At 47.5% G+C, this 12,578-nt stretch overlaps 1 protein-coding gene across 2 annotated transcripts in view; it reads right to left on the minus strand.

Annotated features, from left to right (window-relative positions):
- LOC139385582 (small ribosomal subunit protein mS23-like) overlaps positions 1-12,578 on the minus strand; it is a 36,418-nt gene that overhangs the window by 13,413 nt on the left and 10,427 nt on the right. The gene's annotated exons all lie outside the window — the stretch shown is intronic.

Genomic DNA, 12,578 nt, shown 5'->3' on the forward strand with positions numbered 1-12,578 from the left:
GGGAGGAGGTGAGGGCCCTCGGAGTGTGGTGTCAGGAAAATAACCTCACACTCAACGTCAATAAAATTAAGGAGATGATTGTGGACTTCAGGAAACAGCAGAGGGAACACCCCCCTATCCACATCGATGGAACAGTAGTGGAGAGGGTAGTAAGTTTTAAGATCCTCGGCGTACACATCACAGACAAACTGAATTGGTCCACCCACACAGACAGCATCGTGAAGAAGGCGCAGCAAGGCCTCTTCAACCTCAGGAGGCTGAAGAAATTTGGCTTGTCACCAAAAGCACTCACAAACTTCTACAGATGCACAATCGAGAGCATCCTGTCGGGCTGTATCACCGCCTGGTACAGCAACTGCTGCGCCCACAACCGTAAGGCTCTCCAGAGGGTAGTGAGGTCTGCACAACGCATCACCGGGGGCAAACTACCTCCCCTCCAGGACACCACCCGATGTCACAGGAAGGCCATAAAGATCATCAAGGACAACAACCACCCGAGCCACTGCCTGTTCACCCCGCTATCATCCAGAAGGCGAGGTCAGTACAGGTGCATCAAAGCTGGGACCGAGAGACTGAAAAACAGCTTCTATCTCAAGGCCATCAGACTGTTAAACAGCCACCACTAACATTGAGTGGCTGCCGCCAACACACTGACTCAACTCCAGCCACTTTAATAATGGGAATTGATGGGAAATGATGTAAAATATATCACTAGCCACTTTAAACAATGCTACCAAATATAATGTGTACATACCCTACATTATTCATCTCACATGCATACGTATATACTGTACTCTATATCATCTACTGCATCTTTATGTAATACATGTATCACTAGCCACTTTAACTATGCCACTTTGTTTACATACTCATCTCATATGTATATACTGCACTCAATACCATCTACTGTATCTTGCCTATGCCGCTCTGTACCATCCCTCATTCATATATCTTTATGTACATATTCTTTATCCCCTTACACTTGTGTCTATAAGGTAGTAGTTTTGGAATTGTTAGCTAGATTACTTGTTGGTTATTACTGTATTGTCGGAACTAGAAGCACAAGCATTTCGCTACACTCGCATTAACATCTGCTAACCATGTGTATGTGACAAATACAATTTGATTTGATTTGATTTTGTACCCACTGGCTATTCATTACTACCCCATCCCTGTACTCACTGGCTATTCATTACTACCCCATCCCTGTACTCACTGGCTATTCACTACTACCCCATCCCTGTACCCACTGGCTATTCACTACTACCCCATCCCTGTGCCCACTGGCCAATCATTACTACCCCATCCCTGTACTCACTGGCTATTCACTACTACCCCATCCCTGTACCCACTGGCCATTCACTACTACCCCATCCCTGTACCCACTGGCCAATCATTACTACCCCATCCCTTTACTCACTACTACCCCATCCCTGTACCCACTGGCTATTCACTACTACCCCACCCCTGTGCCCACTGGCTATTCACTACTACCCCATCCTTGTACCCATGGCCCTTCAATACTACCCCATCCCTGTACCCACTGGCCATTCACTACTACCCCATCCCTGTGCCCACTGGCTATTCACTACTACCCCATCCCTGTGCCCACTGGCTATTCACTACTACCCCATCCCTGTACCCATGGCCCTTCATTACTACCCCATCCCTGTACCCACTGGCCATTCACTACTACCCCATCCCTGTACCCACTGGCCATTCACTACTACCCCATCACTGTACTCACTGGCTATTCATTACTACCCAATCCGTGTACCCACTGGCCATTCACTACTACCCCATCACTGTACCCACTGGCTATTCACTACTACCACCATCCCTGTACCCACTGGCCATTCACTACTACCCCATCACTGTACCCACTGCTTAGTCACTACTACCCCCATCCCTGTACCCACTGGCCATTCACTACTACCCCATCACTGTACCCACTGCTTAGTCACTACTACCCCCATCACTGTACCCACTGGCTATTCACTACTACCCCCATCCCTGTACCCTGTGGCCATTCACTAGTACCCCATCACTGTACCAACTGGCTATTCACTACTACCCCCATCACTGTACCCACTGGCTATTCCACTGGCTAACCATGTGTATGTGACAAATAAAATTTGATTTGATTTGATTTGATTCACTACTACCCCCATCCCTGTACCCTGTGGCCATTCACTAGTACCCCATCACTGTACCAACTGGCTATTCACTACTACCCCCATCACTGTACCCACTGGCTATTCACTACTACCCCCATCCCTGTACCCACTGGCCATTCACTAGTACCCCATCACTGTACCAACTGGCCATTCACTACTACCCCATCCCTGTACCCACTGGCCCTTCACTACTACCCCATCCCTGTACCCACTGGCTATTTACTACTACCCCATCCCTGTGCCCACTGGCCATTCACTACTACCCCATCAATGTACCCACTGGCTATTCACTACTACCCCATCCCTGTACCCACTGGCCATTCACTACTACCCCATCACTGTACCCACTGGCCATTCACTACTACCCCATCCCTGTACCCACTGGCCCTTCACTACTACCCCATCCCTGTGCCCACTGGCTATTTCACTACTACCCCATCCCTGTACCCACTGGCTATTCACTACTACCCCATCCCTGTACCCACTGGCTATTCACTACTACCCCATCCCTGTACCCACTGGCCATTCACTACTACCCCATCCCTGTACTCACTGGCTATTCACTACTACCCCATCCCTGTACCCACTGCTTAGTCACTACTACCCCCATCCCTGTACCCACTGGCCATTCACTACTACCCCATCACTGTACCCACTGCTTAGTCACTACTACCCCCATCCCTGTACCCACTGGCCATTCACTACTACCCCATCACTGTACTCACTGGCTATTCACTACTACCCCATCCCTGTACCCACTGCTTAGTCACTACTACCCCCATCCCTGTACCCACTGGCCATTCACTACTACCCCATCACTGTACCCACTGCTTAGTCACTACTACCCCCATCCCTGTACCCACTGGTCATTCACTACTACCCCATCCCTGTACCCACTGCTTAGTCACTACTACCCCATCCCTGTACCCACTGCTTAGTCACTACTACCCCCATCCCTGTACCCACTGGCTATTCTCTACTTCCCCCCATCCCTGTACCCACTGCTTAGTCACTACTACCCCATCACTGTACTCACTGGCCCACCCTGTATACTCACCCTAATACATAAAACATGTTTATAGCATTAAGTGAGAAACTGCTATTCCAAAAATAAAATGTGATTAATCTGGGTTCATTTGAGTTTACCGTCCACTATACCACTGATATTCACAAGGGGAGTATCATCAATGATGGGTAGAGCCGGCAGGGACAGAGAGATGATAGAGACAGAATAGAGACATACCCCCTTTCTACCGCCATTCAGAAATGACATTTGCTAAAGTTTCGACTAGCAGGAATTTATCAAATGCTAAGATTTGAGGAAAAAGACAACCATATAATTGATATTCACTGAGCGCTGCTGTGGAGTTAATCTCAGAAATAGCAAGAGGATAGCTGCTCCTCTTCCTCTCCACCGTGACCCATAGGGTGGGGATACAGTATATTTGATGAAGAACCCTCCAGAGCCAAGAGGTCCTTGTAGCAGTAGACAAAAAGCAGACCTGACCATGACATTTAAACAATCTAGTCCAGCTCTTTAGCCTCTTTATCTGCTGGGAAGGAAGGGGTCTCTCACCACAGCCTGACCACTCATGGCACAACTAAATTAGGGGCACTGAGGGGAAACACACCCACACACAGAGCTCGCTCGCTCAGTAGGACAAGCCATGGCTGGCTACTGCTTGTAGGTGCTTGTAGGAGTCCCTCAGAGGTAACATCAAATCCCTCTCCTCCTTCCCAAACAGAGTGGGAGACCTGGAGCCGGTCTGGGTGTACTTTTAGCTGCGGTGCCAGAGGCAGCAGCTGCACTCTTTACTTGCGCTTATGGCATCAATATAAATGACAGATAATTAATTTTATGACAATGTGACAATTAAATTAGTCTCAGCAAAACAACATAATGGCGATTTGTTATGCTCTAGAGAGCAATAACACACCAATCATAATCAGCAGCTATGTCTGCACAGAAATCTGCATGTTGTTGCAAACACAATTCAATTCTCCATTTAAACTTTACTCCCACGCAAACTAGATCTAACACTGGTTAAATATATTACACAATTTGGCCTCCCGAGTGGCGCAACGGTCTAAGGCACTGTATCACAGTGCTTGAGGTGTCACTACAGACCTGGGTTCGATCCCAGGCTATGTCACAGCTGGCTGAGACCCATGAGGCAGCTGGCTGAGACCCATTGGCCCAGCACCAACCGGCTTGGCCGGCTGGGATTTCCTTGTCCCATCGTGCTCTAGCAACTCTGTGTGGTGGGCTGGGCACCTGCAAGCTGGACAGTGTATCCTCCAACACATTGGTGCGGCTGGCTTCCGGGTTAAGCGAGCAGTGTGTCAAAAAGCTCTCGACCTTTGCCTCTGTAGGGGAGTTGCACCAATGGGACAAGACTAACTACCAATTGGATATCACAAAAAAGAGGGGGGCTAGTTGGGACTGTGTGAATGAAGTTAAGTTGATGTTGTTGTGTATGAGGGGAGAGCTAGTTATTGAGAAATAAAGCCGTAAGATCTGTATAACTTTGATCTCCCTTTATCAAGAACAAGATAGAACACAAACTGTGCTTTCGGCTTTGAAATGGTTACAGCTCTGGACAAACAGCAATTACCTGACAAGGGAGGATGTGATGTTATCCAAACTGAAAATGTGCACACAACTTCACGAAGGCTTCAATTAAAATGTGTCTCTGTATAAAGGCTTGGCACCCAGTGCCGCCTGACAAAGAGAACAAAGAGCCCAGTGGTGTATTGTTAAAGAAATGTCAACATCGAGTCTGGCAGCAATACACTGTAACAGTTCCCTTAAAAACAGTCCTTTTCTGGTGCTGCTTCTTAACTCATTACAGCAGCCAGCTCCCATTCCTCCCTCCCCGCTGTCTCCTGCTTATAGCCTCCAGTCAGCTCCCATTCCTCCCTCCACACTGTCTCCTGCTTATAGCCTCCAGCCAGCTCCCATTCCTCCCTCCCCGCTGTCTCCTGCTTATTGCCTCCAGTCAGCTCCCATTCCTCCCTCCACACTGTCTCCTGCTTATAGCCTCCAGCCAGCTCCCATTCCTCCCTCCCCACTGTCTCCTGGTTATAGCCTCCAGTCAGCTCCCATTCCTCCCTCCCCATTGTCTCCTGGTTATAGCCTCCAGTCAGCTCCCATTCCTCCCTCCCCACTGTCTCCTGCTTATAGCCTCCAGTCAGCTGTAGCTACTGTCAAAGGCTCTTCTTGCTACAGTCCGGTTACTTGCTTATTCTTTGCCCAAAGTTCGCTGTGTGCAAATGTGGTGGCAGTTAACGAATGAACTTATTAGTAGTGATCATAGACAGGCAGGGAGGGGAGGGGCTGCATGCCAAGGTCTTGATGCTGTGGTTTGGGGAGACGTGTGTGTGTGTGTGTGTGTGTGTGTGAGTGTGTACCGTTGTGCTCCGGCCCTCCAGAGTGTGATGATACCCCAGGTTAGAGTGTCTTAGAGCCACAGGCATGGTGCTACAATATATACCCCAAGCTGCCCTCTCTCCACCACCAGGCATGGTGCTACATTATATACCCCAAGCTGCCCTCTCTCCACCACCAGGCATGGTGCTACATTATATACCCCAAGCTGCCCGCTCTCCACCAGGCATGGAGCTACATTATATACCCCAAGCTGCCCTCTCTCCACCACCAGGCACAGTATATACCCCAAGCTGCCCTCTCTCCACCACCAGGCACAGTATATACCCCAAGCTGCCCTCTCTCCACCACCAGGCACAGTATATACCCCAAGCTGCCCTCCACCACCAGGCATGGTGCTACATTATATACCCCAAGCTGCCCTCTCTCCACCAGGCACGGTGCTACATTATATACCCCAAGCTGCCCTCTCTCCACCACCAGGCATGGTGCTACATTGTATACCCCAAGCTGCCCTCTCTCCACCACCAGGCATGGTGCTACATTATATACCCCAAGCTGCCCTCTCTCCACCACCAGGCATGGTGCTACATTATATACCCCAAGCTGCCCGCTCTCCACCAGGCATGGAGCTACATTATATACCCCAAGCTGCCCTCTCTCCACCACCAGGCACAGTATATACCCCAAGCTGCCCTCTCTCCACCACCAGGCACAGTATATACCCCAAGCTGCCCTCTCTCCACCACCAGGCACAGTATATACCCCAAGCTACCCTCTCTCCACCACCAGGCACTGTATATACCCCAAGCTGCCCTCTCTCCACCACCAGGCACAGTATATACCCCAAGCTGCCCTCTCTCCACCACCAGGCACAGTATATACCCCAAGCTGCCCTCTCTCCACCACCAGGCATGGAGCTACATTATATACCCCAAGCTGCCCTCTCTCCACCAGGCATGGTGCTACATTATATACCCCAAGCTGCCCTCTCTCCACCAGGCATGGTGCTACATTATATACCCCAAGCTGCCCTCTCTCCACCAGGCATGGTGCTACATTATATACCCCAAGCTGCCCTCTCTCCACCACCAGGCATGGAGCTACATTATATACCCCAAGCTGCCCTCTCTCCACCACCAGGCACAGTATATACCCCAAGCTGCCCTCTCTCCACCACCAGGCACAGTATATACCCCAAGCTACCCTCTCTCCACCACCAGGCACTGTATATACCCCAAGCTGCCCTCTCTCCACCACCAGGCACAGTATATACCCCAAGCTGCCCTCTCTCCACCACCAGGCACTGTATATACCCCAAGCTGCCCTCTCTCCACCACCAGGCACAGTATATACCCCAAGCAACCCTCTCTCCACCACCAGGCATGGTGCTACATTATATACCCCAAGCTGCCCTCTCTCCACCACCAGGCACAGTATATACCCCAAGCTGCCCTCTCTCCACCACCAGGCACTGTATATACCCCAAGCTGCCCTCTCTCCACCACCAGGCACAGTATTTACCCCAAGCTACCCTCTCTCCACCACCAGGCATGGTGCTACATTATATACCCCAAGCTGCCCTCTCTCCACCACCAGGCACAGTATATACCCCAAGCTGCCCTCTCTCCACCACCAGGCACTGTATATACCCCAAGCTGCCCTCTCTCCACCACCAGGCACAGTATATACCCCAAGCTACCCTCTCTCCACCACCAGGCATGGTGCTACATTACATACCCCAAACTGTCCTCTCTCCACCACCAGGCACTGTATATACCCCAAGCTGCCCTCTCTCCACCACCAGGCACAGTATATACCCCAAGCTACCCTCTCTCCACCACCAGGCATGGTGCTACATTATATACCCCAAACTGCCCTCACTCCACCACCTCCTGCCTGCTCCATCTGTCAATAGTGCCTTTTCCATCATTATTTAGAAATAAACACTTTGGCAGAAGGTAAGCGCAGAGAGAGACATGGCTAAATGAGAGACTTTAATGTGCTGCATGGGCCTCGAGAGCTCTCCAGGCCTGGTCCTTTTCAAGCTTAATCGTGAGCTCTGATGAGATTTTAAAAAGCGAGCTTAAGCTGTTGTATGCAATTTACGCTTATTAGGAGGCCATTTCACAAGGATTAATTATCTGGCCAATTATTTTGAATTGTATCATGTGAAAGGTGCTGTAGGTGACAGGGGCGAGGGAACAGCCTGGGGCGGAGCCCAGAGTGAGCCTGTGCATTTTAATGCCGTCTGAAATTAACAAGCCTGCAGAGCAAATTACATTGACCTGGATCACACACACGTCAACAGTGAGGAGGCAGAACCAGGCAGGAAACGTTTGAACCCTTTACCCGGCCATGGACACAGTCAGCCTGCCAATTTCACTTGCAGACAGACATGAATAAGGAGAGACAGTCTACCAACACCACTGCTTGAGCTGAACAGTTTTTAATATTCATTTTCAAAGAAGAACATCGTGCAAAATGCACCTTTAAATGTCTACATGGCACAACGCTCATTTAAACTTCTGACGAAGATCTCCAATGAAAAGATGCACAAGCCAGAGAACTGAGAACTGAGAGAACTGAGAGAACTGCGAAGAGAACTGCGAAGAGATTGTACTTTAAGACCAGCGGTACAAGAAGCATGCCCTTATTTGTTTGGAACTTGTCCTCGAGTTATGGAGATTTGGTCTCACGCTTAGACTCCCAGGACAGATAAATAAATAAACAATAAATAAACAGACAAGCAGGTTCCAATCAATACCCTGAGCAGTACACTGGTATAAAACAGTATTTCTTCCAAGCCTGAGCTGCTTACGGAGGAGTAAGACAAACAGGGTTTGTGAAAAGGGCTCCAACACCCAGTGGAGCCAACCTGCCATTGATTATGGTGAGGTCCTTTACCGTCCGGGCGCCTCGCTCTGCCACCACCCAGACAGACGGAGACGAACCAGACCAGAGGTCCACTGTTTGTCTTCAGACACTGCATGCTTGCAGAATGATATGAATAAGCATTCAACATTTTTTTAAAGGGACACTTCACCCAAATGACAAAATGCATTGAATTATGGATAATTGGTTCAAACCACAAAGGAAGCACCTTTACACACGTAGTCTTAATCCTGGTGTTGTGAATACATATTGTAGGTCTAATGCAAGACAGTTATACTAATCTCATTAAGGTATTTATCAATGAGCAGATGGAAATATCCCAGATTGTGTTTTTTAATATATCAATAACCCAGACAGATGGACACCTGTCTAAAATTGTACCACAGACAGCCACAGAGTGGAGGCTCTGAATTGAACTTCTCAGCTCTTTGACTGGCTGGCTCTCTGGGCTGGAGTGTGTGTGACTACTGTATCTGCATAATACATCCTGTGGCATTTGCCACGGCTGGCGGTGGAGGGGGATGAAGGGAGCAGGCGGCTGCCAGTCATCCAGCGCTCAGTGTGACATTTGTTCCTCTTCAGTTGTCATGGGTACTCGCTGATGTGTTCACACTCCCGTTTTATCTGGGTTTTGGTTGGTGGGGGCAAGACACCGCAAATCTAACCCTTTAAAACGCTCATATAACCCGGTCTCCCTCCTCTCCCTCCCTCCTCCTCCCTCAGAGCAACCGTTACGCTTCTCTGAATTTACTACTTTCACGCCTCTTATTGTCTAATTCCATCTGCACCTGGGCCTCGTGATGAGACTTCAGCCCTGACGCTAGCCAACTACACACTACCCGCAACTTAACTCTCATTGTAAGACAAGGGACTAAACATGAAGAGAGACATATACAAATGCACCCAAACACACAAAGAGGTAAGTATGTCCCTCATATGTCCAATTAAAGAAAGCTGTCAATATGAGTTTTGTTTTTCCCACCCACTTTACCCATTTTTCACTGGTAAAAATACACATTCATTTAATTGCATTCAACATAGATTTTGTTACTGTCCATCAATTCCACTAATGGATTAGTGCTTGCTTGAACAACTAGACTGATGTGGACAAGGGTGGTATTGGACATGTCAAAGATGAATGCTTCCCAGTTGCCAAGTAGGAGATGGTTGCTGCACTCAATCAAACTGATGTGTGCACATAGAGCCAGGGCAGTAGCACTAAGGAAGTGAGAGAATGCTCTCCACACACTGCAAAAACAAGATTTTAAACTCAATTCATATTATTTTACATATGGCATAGTGGTTTTGTAAAAAATAACAATATAATTCAGGTGCAGGTTTTAGAGCCAGGTCAAACAAACCATTCAGGGTGACAGTATTATCCTCCAAGCCCACCCAGTTTCCCAGTTGGCCTAATGTAATCTAATTAATGGAACACAGAACGTTACCGTGCTAAGTGACTGTGTCAGTCTCTATTATCCTTGGAAACTTAGTGGCTAATCCCAGAAGCTAGTCATTTTGCATGTTCATGTACGGTAGGTAGCCTCATACTGTAGTCTTTCTGAAGCAAATCGGGCGGCAGGTAGCCTAGTGGTTAGAGCGTAGGGCTAGCAACCAAAAGGTTGCAAGATCGAATCCCCGAGCTGACAAGGTAAAAATCTGTCGTTCTGCCCCTGAACAAGGCAGTTAACCCACAATTGTTAAATAAAAATCTAAGTAAATTCTCATGCATTTAGATTAATGCAAAATGTTTTGGACACTGACGATGAAACAGCCTACGGGGATGAGGTGAGAGTCCTGGATGGGTGGTGCCAGGAAAATAACCTCTCCCACAATGTCAACTAAACAAAGAAGCTGATGATGGACTACAGGAACCTCCCATCCACATCGACAGGACCGCAGTAGTGAGGGTCAAAAGCTTCAAGTTCCTCAGTGTGCACATCACCGACAACCTGAAATGGTCCCTTCACACAGACCTGGTGGTGAAGGCGGCGCAACAAACTCTCTTCAACATCGGGAAGCTGAAGAAATTAGACTTGGCCCCCAGAGACCCTCACAAATTTCTACAGATGCACCATTGAGAGCATCCTGTCGGACTGTATCACCGCCTGGTATGGCAATTACACCGTCCGCTATCGCAGGGCTCTCCAGAGGGTGGTGCGGTCAGCGCAACGCATCACCCAGTGTAACAGGAAGTCCAAGAAGATCACCAATGACCAAGCCACAGCCTGTTCAGCCCACTACCATCTAGAAAGGTGGAGACAGTACAGGTGCATCAAAGCTGGGCCCGAGAAACATATTCTATCTCCAGGCCATCAGACTGTTAAACAGTCACCACTAGCCGGCCTTCACCCTGCCCAGAACCTTCATCACAGCTGACTCTGTTATAGAGCAGTAATAAAGACCAGGTTTATTCATTTGTTGGACTAAAAATGTTTTACTTAAAAAAATAATAAAATAAAAAAAAATATATATATATATATATTGATTTATCAGGCACGCAGCACCTGTACTTCCTGATGCTATGCTCTCTGACAGAGGAGTTATGGTGCCTTGGGGAAAGAAATGTATTGGATGGATGACTTACCTTACAAAAGGATGTTGCAAGTGAAGTAAACTGAGAAAAGGCTGTATTTTCAAGGAGGATGTCTTAAAATGCCTGCTATACATACACAAATGACAGGCATGCTCTCCCACATTAGACATTTTGTGAACCCTTCTCCCTTGCAAAGTACTTGTACTGACAAAAGAAGTGACAGATTTTGATAAATCACGTGTCTTTTTCTCCAATCCAAACTCAGTCACAGGTAGGGGGAGGAAAACCAAGGCCTTGTAAAAAATATTGACAAGATCATTTAAATAGGAAGAACGCTGGAACAAGCATCTGCCCTTCAATTTGCCACAGATGACAATTACTCACTGAACTGTGTTGTGTATGTGCGTTGGGTAGACCCCAAAAAGGAAGAAATACTCTGTGTATGATTGGGGTGCCACCCAGTGGCTGAGAAAGCTCTCACTTTCAATCTCTCTCTACAATGGGCGAAATCCTCATAGCCCGGGGTTATTATTCAACAATGACATTTCTCAGCCAATCAATATCTCATCATTGGAGTCGACACAGCCAGAGGGGTATACTACGAAGAAAGCTAGATCTAAATCAGGGTTTTCTAACCCTAGCCAGCTTCAGTAGGCATCCCATTCCAGCTCAGGCTTCATTTGTACTACGTTGGCAGATTTCGCATGTCAACCTGCTGCTATTTTTTTGCATGTGGCTAGTCGAACTCTTAACTAATAACTGAGACCATTCTTAAACATCAATCCACATGGGCAAGTCAGTGTCACATTTTAATTTGTGCTGGAATCGAAATTAAAGAAAAGGTCTTGCAAAATCAGCAGGCTATTGTGTGAAATCATTTAAAAAAAGAGTTATTACTTTGGTGTGGTTATCAATGCACAGCACATTTCTTCACTCCCATTGATCAAATAATTGTATTAAGTAATACTACAATTTTAATGTGCATGGAGTAAATGTGTAATGTGATAGTATTTTAACACCCCAAAACACATTTGATTAATAAAATATTTAAATCAGCGGTCTTCCTCAAATGAAGTGGATGATTACGCAACCTTGGCAAGAGTGTGGCATATTGTATCCGAGGCCACGTAACCACTTAGGGGACGCACAGCAGTGGGAGAGTGGGAGATCCCAGCTCAAGGGAATTCCAGCTCAAAGAGATCTTCTGTTGAATCTGACGATTCATCTTTATGGTTGTACAGCCTCAAATATAACTGTGAAGGACCTCAGCGTTACTCTGGACCCTGATCTCTCTTTTGGTGAGCATATCAAGACTGTTTCAAGAACAGCTTTTTTCCATCTACATAACATTACACAAATCAGAAACTTTCTGTCCAAAAATGTGAAATTAATCCATGCTTTTGTCACTTATAGGTTAGACTACTGCAATGCTCTACTTTCCGGCTACCTGGATAAAGCACTAAATAAACTTCAGTTAGTGCTAAATACGGCTGCTAGAATCTTGACTAGAACCAAAGAAATTTGATCATATTACTCCAGTGCTAGCCTTTCTACACTGGCTTCCTGTTAAGGCATGGGCTGA

This window comes from Oncorhynchus clarkii, chromosome 27 (assembly GCF_045791955.1).
Source record: "Oncorhynchus clarkii lewisi isolate Uvic-CL-2024 chromosome 27, UVic_Ocla_1.0, whole genome shotgun sequence".
In the NCBI taxonomy this organism is placed as follows: Eukaryota; Metazoa; Chordata; class Actinopteri; order Salmoniformes; family Salmonidae; genus Oncorhynchus; species Oncorhynchus clarkii.